Genomic DNA, 8,522 nt, shown 5'->3' on the forward strand with positions numbered 1-8,522 from the left:
ATATATATTAGGTGAACAAAGTTTAGGCTGACCGTATTTGGCAGTTTAACTTGATGAAAATATTAATTTTATGAAATTACCAGCGAAATTACATAAAAGTTTATTTGAAATTTTAATTGATATACAAACAAAACTTCCCTACACGGTATAAATAATAAATATAATTAATTGAATAAGTTTACTAAAGGAGCATTGCATGAAGCGGACCAGGAGGAGGGGACGGAGGGAAGACACTAGAAGGGATGGGGGGGGGTAATAGTAGTGGTGTAAGGTCGCCCAAAGGTCAGGTTTCGAATAGAATTAAAATATGTAAAGGGTTGGGCACGTCCCTGTAAAACGCCATGTAAAAGGTATCAAGTAATGACTGAATGTGTATAATTATAATTGTAAAGGTTTTTGGAAACGTTTTCCTGAAAAAAACGCCTTTCCAACCGCGGGAGGGGAGAGAAATAAAGATTCAATTGAATTGAAATTGAATATTAAAGAAGCATCGCGAATTAAAATATATATCCTTTATTTGTTCTTAAAAGAAATTTCTTATGTCATTTATGATTAAAAACATATAATTGATGCACGATTATTATTAACACCGAGATTAACACTGAATCTATTGCGTCAAAAAGTTGCAACTATATACATATACTATTCAAAATTTGTAAATTATTTTTTAATTATATATTCGAAATTAAAGGTTTTTTTTTAAATAACCGCAATATTAATCAGATGGCAAAGTTAATTAAAAATAGCGGATATTAAAAATAAAAATGATGGAATTTTTACATCCGTATCTTACACAATTTGAGATCGATTTTATCAATGATACTTTTGACATCCGGCCGCTATATGGCTCCGACATTTTGAATTTATAATTGAATTTAACATCAGATTAATATTTAGCAACATGAAAAACTCTTAAGTTTGAATAACAGTAGTTAAACTAGGCGGGTTCCAAGCCGGGAGCTCCGAGGGGGGGTGAGGAAGGGGGGTATCGGATTACGCGGGGGGTAAGGGGTGAGGGAGGAGGGTATCGGGATTCCCCGGGGGGTGAGGGGGAGGGGAGTATCGGGTTACACAGGGGTATTAGGTTACATGGTGATAACGCGGGGGTGAGGGGCGGGGGGAGGGGCGTGGTATTGGGTTACACAAGGATATCGGGTTACACAAGAATATCGGATTTTTCGCGGGGTGGGGGCAAGGGGGGTTGACCTTGACATACCGCCGGGATGACTCATCGGGATGAGTCACCGGGATGACTCACCCGCGCCGCTGGTCCGCGCCGCTGGTCCGCGCGGGGGGGAGGGGGTCCGCGTTCGCGTTCGCGGTCGCGCCGCGGGTTCGCGTGAGAGTCCGCGGGGGTCCGCGGGGGCCGCGTAGAGGTCCGCGGTTGCGCCGCGGGGTCCGTCGGGTCGCGGGGGCCTCGTTCGCAACGACGCCGCTAGGCGGCGTACAATGGGTAAGACTAACTCGATAGCGCACTGCGTAGGAGCGTGTATTTTTGTCAATGACGCATCGAACCTGTCGGGACATGTTCTTCGTAAACAACATTTTTCTAGGAAAAAAGGGGGTGTTATCTCGTAGACTAAACAATTTCGCGCTATTTTTTACGACGCAGTACGTAAAAGACAAATGAAGAAATGACGTCATCGGGACGATGATCGATCCGATAACGCATCAAACCTATTGGAACATGTACGTCGTAAACAACATTTTTCTAGGAAAAAGGGGGTGTTATCTCGTAGACTAAACAATTTCGCGCTATTTTTTACGACGCAATACGTGAAAAACAAAGGAAGAAATGACGTCATTGGGACGATGATCGACCCGATAACGCATCGAACCTGTTGGAACATGTTCGTCGTAAACAACATTTGATAAAATATAGGTAAGGATGGACATGCACGCAAAGAAATTACATCGTTCATTTAGTTGTAAAAAAAGCCTGTTTATTTATCTCTTTTTTTACATAATATATATATTACATATTAAAAAACTAAAGTTGCGAGCTTACAATCGACGATCTGATTCATATTGAACGCATCGCTAGCGTATATTACATTCGACGCTTCCTTGGGATCTTTCACAGTGGACGCGATATCGGAGAACTGCGCAAACTTTGCATCGACCGTCGCAAGTATTCTGATCAAACGATCGAATCTCGCATCAATGCACCGATCGAGATCGAACATACGATGCATCGTCGATGCAAAGTTTGCGCAGTTCTCCGATATCGCGTCCACTGTGAAAGATCCCAAGAAAGCGTCGAATGTAATATACGCTAGCGATACGTTCAATATGAATCAGATTGTCAATTGTGAGCTCGCAGCTTTAGCTTTTTAATATGTAATATATATATTATGTAAAAAAAGAGTTAAATAAACAGGCTTTTTTTACAACTAAATGAACGATGTAATTTCTTTGCGTGCATGTCCATCCCTACCTATATTTTATCAAATGTTGTTTACGACAAACATGTTCCAACAGGTTCGATGCGTTATCGGGTCGATCATCGTCCCGATGACGTCATTTCTTCCTTTGTTTTTTACGTACTGCGTCGTAAAAAATAGCGCGAAATTGTTTAGTCTACGAGATAACACCCCCTTTTTCCTAGAAAAATGTTGTTTACGACGAACATGTTCCAACAGGTTCGATGCGTCATCGACAAAAATACACGCTCCTACGCAGTGCGCTATCGAGTTAGTCTTACCCATTGTACGCCGCCTAGCGGCGTCGTTGCGAACGAGGCCCCCGCGATCCGACGGACCCCGCGGCGCAACCGCGGACCTCTACGCGGCCCCCGCGGACCCCCGCGGACCCCCACGCGAACACGCGGCGCGACCGCGAACGCGAACGCGGACCCCCTCCCCCCGCGCGGACCAGCGCACAGTGGGCCAAAACGGCAATCTAGCTGGACAAAAGTCGATTTTCGAAGATTAATATTTCTTAAAATAAACGATTATATTTTTAAGAAAGATATCTGATAGTTCATTTTCTACAAAATATTTACCATTTACACTTGTAGTTGTGTTATAACAATCATTTGAATACGTCGTATAAATGTCATCTCGCAAAACGTTAAATCATTACTTTAGCAGCGCTTAAGAAAGAAAGAAGTATTCTGCTTATATTGAAGAATATTAAAACTTCAAATTAGATAAATATAGAGAAAGGTATATATTTTTAAATTTTATTAACAAATTTTAATAATAGTTTTTTAATAATAGCGGTATTTTAAGTCAAACATTGCCGATTTTTAATTATAAAATTTTCAAAGTATGAAACTTAGAAAGGTCTACAAAAAAAACGCTGCGGATTGCTGCCGTCATTTTACCAGCATATTATTCCTTAGACATTTCTGAGTTTTATCCGTGAAAACTAGCTGCCACTAAGTGCCGCTCTCATAGATACAGCGTTTTTTAGAACTCGCAACTCGACCGTTTGCGTAAAGATACACGAGACGGTCTCGCGCTGCGCGTGTACTTGGCGAGACTACCGTCTCTCTTGATCTTGACATCTATGGTTATCTATAGTTATTTATTTTACATTTTATTTATTTCGACATGCCTTATTCATTTCACTTCTTTATGTCTTTATTTTTCTCACAATTTATTTATTTCCATATTTCTTTATTATAACTTTTATTTATTACCTTTCTCTTTCACATGACTTTTTTATGTCCGTTTATCACTTGCGAATTAGTGTCATCGTTGTTATTGTTAATATTGTTTATCGTACATCGTTGTTTTGATTAGCTATCTCTCCGTTCGCCAGTTGCTCGTTTGGAACCACGGTGGTTGCTTGTTACCTTGCTTAAGGGGTTAGTCTACTCGAGAATGGTCAAAAAATCGATTTTTTTTTATTGGCTTAAAAAATCCTTTGAACCCTCTAGAATAAGGGACAAAAGGTCTTATACCTGCCAGAACTCGTTTTCATTGAAATTTCGAGCTCCTACCCAAGCGCTCCGGAGTGCTCCGAAACGCCTATCTGCTGCAAATCGTTACTTGTTCGGCGGGTACAACATAACGATTTACCATTCAATTTTGAATTTCTCTAATACACTAACGACACCCACAGATGTCGTTAAAAATACTTTATAGTCAGTCAGAAGTATTTTCAACAGACAGCACGCCAGTATTGCATCATTTTGCTCCGAAACGAGTGTTTAGTGGCGCGAAAACCGTGGAAGTGGCATCGTATTTTGCAGCAAGCATTTTTAATCACGGGTACGAAAGTATTCTACAAATGATGGACGTCCTGAACTTACAAATTGGGCCAAATGCCGTCGAAATGTGCGATAAAGCGGATGAGCTGCGAATTGCGATTGCTGACAAGCGGTCGTTTGAGACCTCCAAACAAGAAAGAATTAATAGAAGAATAGCCCAATTGGCTCTCGAAGAGAATTTTTACGAGGTGGAAGGTTTATTGTATGACGCAGGAATGGCTGATTAACGGTAAGACGCTTAAAATGCAATTTTTCACTCAAAAAATTAGTACCAAAACTTTAAACGCGTTTTTCTCAAAACTATGTTTTTCAAAACGGTGTACACGATATCTCGAGTTCTAATCGATGAATCGACTTCAAATTTGGTACACATATTCTATGGAATAGTAGTTACGGAATGACGAACGATTTTATCATTATAATATTTTGTTCAATAATTATTAATAATAATAACACGTAATTTGAGTCCAAAAATGCAGCAAAAAATTCAGGAATTTTTTTCTTGACGCCAAAAACAAGGAGAGAAAAAACGCTTCGTCATTCCGTAGACAATACAATATAGTTTATGACTATATATTTTTTTTTGTTTCAGACCATCCACATTCCAGAAACCATGTACACCGTTTGACCACCTCTAAAAAACATGGTTGCGCGCGAAGAAGTGCCTCATCGCCATCTTAAAATTTTTCAACGCATAAAAATTTGGACATGTTCTCGAAACTTTAACAAAGAAAATAAAAAAAAAACATTCATTTATCACCGATACTTCGTCTGAAATTAATTCTTGAAAATTCGCCTGTTTTTGGCTCTCTCGAGTAGACTAACCCCTTAAGTACTCCAACATGAGACTTGCACTATGATAATTCGAATCATTACATTAAACCAGGAAGGCTTTATGACTTTGGTATTATCTGATATGTGACTTTAACCAAGGTACTTTCTATTTTCTATTATATTCGTTTTTCACTCAATATGACTATGACATTTACATGTTTTACTTGTTGTATGTGTGATTTGCAGATTTAACCGGGATATACTTAAAAAGGACCAAAAAATTATAGTCTTTGATATATATTTATATTATTAAAAAATCCAATATTTTTATTATAAGCTACTGGGACATAGAGGAGAAGTGATATCATTTATAATTGTTATATTTAATTATATGATTACATTTGATGTGACGAACGATAACCAATTTAAATAGAAAAGTAATGTATCTAAAGAGATTTGAGTTATAGTTTATCATATTCCAAATTATAGTTCTCTTATAATTTGTTCTATTGTAAAAAGAAAAAATTAAATTTAAATATATAATTAAAAATCGGAAATAAATTATATAAAATTTTATAAATTAAATATTAAATTTATTCAACTTTATTTTTCTTAGGCATGTATACAATAACAAGACGTCGTCTTTTCGAAGCTTGGCATCAATGTGCAAATAATTCAGATCGTACAACAGCCTTATTAAACTTTATTACTAGCGATGTTGGAGATGAAAATTGCCCGGAAAATTTTGTCAAAACTATTACATCTACAATTACAGATTTAAATTATAAAATACAAAGCAAATGGAATGTCAGTAACCGTACACTACACTATTTTTTTAATAAAAATAGTGACTGGTTAGACAAAGAAATTAATTTTTCATTAGCATCTTTGCCTACATCAACGTCTTCAACATCTAAAATGGGTCGACGAAAAAAATTGTTCAGTGAATGCAGTAATAAGACCAAGAAAAGGAGAGTCGAAATATTAACTCAGAAAACTTGTACGGAGGAATTATGTTTTGCAACACAATATAGTTTGCGAACTGCTGGACGTAGAGATGCAGCAGAAATGGTAATGGAGTTAATTGCGTCACCAAAAAAGGAACAAAAATTAAAAAAGCTTATAAATCACCAAAACAAGAGCCCGTAAAATATACTCCAGACGAAGCATTAGCTTTCTTTATTGATGGGAATTACACAAAACATACGTATGCTTTAGTCCGGTCTGGTGCTAAGAAACGATATGCTGATATTTATCCTTCGTACCATGTTATTAAACAAGCAAAAAAACAGTGTTATCCGGAAAATATTATAATAACTGATATACAGGCAGAAATTAAATTACAATCGCTTTTGGATCATACTATTCGGCGCATTATTATGGTACAACAAGAGATTCTTTTACAATGTCAAACGCCTCAATCAATAAAAATATTATTTAAATGGGGATGTGACGGTAGCTCAGGTCATAGCATTTACAAGCAAAAATGTTCCTCAGTTGCAGAACAAAAAGTTGATGAGAACTTATTTATAATATCTTTAGTGCCGCTACAATTATTTGCCGAAGGAGAAAATGCAAAATTAATTTTATGGAATAACCCACGACCAGGATCAACAAAATACTGTCGACCAATTAAATTAATTTTTAAAAAAGAATCGACTGAGTTAATAAAACAAGAAATAGCAATTATTGAAGAACAACTTCAGTCACTTGTTCCAACTATTATTAAAATTGAAGAAAAAGAATTCGCAATAAAATCTGTATTATTGCTGACAATGGTAGATGGGAAAATCTGTAATGCATTAACAAATGTATCGTCACAAAAATGTTATGTTTGCGGAGCTACTTCAAAAATGATGAACGATATTGAGAAAGCATCAGTAGTTAATGTTGATATTACAACGTTCAGTTTTGGATTGTCGACTTTGCATGCTTGGATTTGGTGTTTTGAATGTCTCTTGCACATTGCTTATCGTTTAGATATTAAAAAATGGCAAGTTAGAGGAAATGAAAAAAAGGAGGTAGAACTGCGTAAAAAACAAATTCAAGATCGTTTATATTCTGAAATGGGTCTGTTAGTATACATACCAAAACCTTCAGCTGGTACTACCAATGATGGCAATACATCACGTCGTTTTTTTGAAAAACCAGATTTAGCCGCTGAAATTACTGGAATTGATGAAGAACTTATATTACGATTCTCAGTAATTTTAAGAACAATGTCTAGTGGATACGCAGTAAATCCTGAAGCGTTTGGAATATATACTCGAGAAACAGCAGAATTATACGTCAAATTATATCCATGGTTTTATATGCCACCCAGTGTGCACAAAATTTTAATTCATGGGGCAGATATAATTAAAAACGCTATTCTTCCGATTGGCATGCTGTCCGAAGAAGTACAAGAAGCACGTAATAAAGATTGCAGACGATATAGAGAAGGACATACTCGAAAAATATCTCGAGATAAAACTATGGAGGATTTAATTCATATACTACTTATTTCATCGGATCCAGTAATTTCATCATATAGACATCATCCACCACGAAAATCTGGATATTTAGACGAAGCTGTGTTGAAACTTTTAAAAAAACCAGAATTTAATTTAAATGTTTCGGAAGCTGATACAGAATCGTGCGATAGTTGCGATAGTGAATACTTTAATGAAAGTAACAGTAGTAATTAAGATTTTAATTTTTATTTTATTTGTTAACTGAAAGATTTTTATTATTTTGATTTATTATTTTTAATTTTATTATTTTAGTTTATTTCAGTTTAATACTAAAATAAAATTATTTAGTATTTTAATTTGTTTTTGTTTATTTGTAGTTTTCGATTAATTATTTTTTATTTTGTATTTTATTAAAACTAAGACGTATGAATCGGCCTAACTGGCAATAAATAATTTATCATTGTGACGATTCGACCATTGGTTTTGGTCCGATTAATCGTCAAGACGCACGTTTATAATCTTTGATACTTATATATATAAACATCTCATTTTTTAAATAATTTAAATTAAATTAAATTATTAAATTTATTGCGATTAAAATTATTAATTTAATTTAATTTAAATTATTTAAAAATGAGATGCTTATATATATAAGTATCAAAGATTATAAACGTCTTGACGATTAATCGGACCAAAACCAATGGTCGAATCGTCACGATGATAAATTATTTATTGCCAGTTAGGCCGATTCATACGTCTTAGTTTTATTATCGTACTGGCGAACTACAATTGCATTGTATTTTATTATTTTATAATTTTTTATTATTTTATTATTTGTTTTAATTTGAAAATTATATTGCGATCAATACATGTACTGCTGTTATAATTATAATTTTTTGATATATGTAATTTGCTTAATTTAACACACTGACACACAATGAGAATAGTTTAAAAATGGCAGGCCAAAACGTTTGTTAAGTTTTTACCTAATTAAAGATTACGACTTTGATAAGGAATAGCGCTATGTAGTTAGTGGATGGTTTTTAACGAACACCCTGTATATTAAATGTTATCAA

At 35.3% G+C, this 8,522-nt stretch overlaps 1 long non-coding RNA gene across 1 annotated transcript; it reads left to right on the top strand.

The window, feature by feature from the left end:
- The first annotated feature begins 2,891 nt into the window (after positions 1 to 2,891).
- LOC143898913 (uncharacterized) lies at positions 2,892 to 7,062 on the top strand. The gene is made up of 3 exons (XR_013257328.1): positions 2,892 to 4,448; positions 4,812 to 5,430; positions 5,610 to 7,062. It is a non-coding gene; the product is annotated as an uncharacterized LOC143898913 (long non-coding RNA).
- Positions 7,063 to 8,522: the final 1,460 nt, after the last annotated feature.

The sequence above is a fragment of the Temnothorax americanus genome, unplaced genomic scaffold, assembly GCF_048541705.1.
Source record: "Temnothorax americanus isolate GAGA-0224 unplaced genomic scaffold, ASM4854170v1 Scaffold248, whole genome shotgun sequence".
NCBI lineage: Eukaryota > Metazoa > Arthropoda > Insecta > Hymenoptera > Formicidae > Temnothorax > Temnothorax americanus.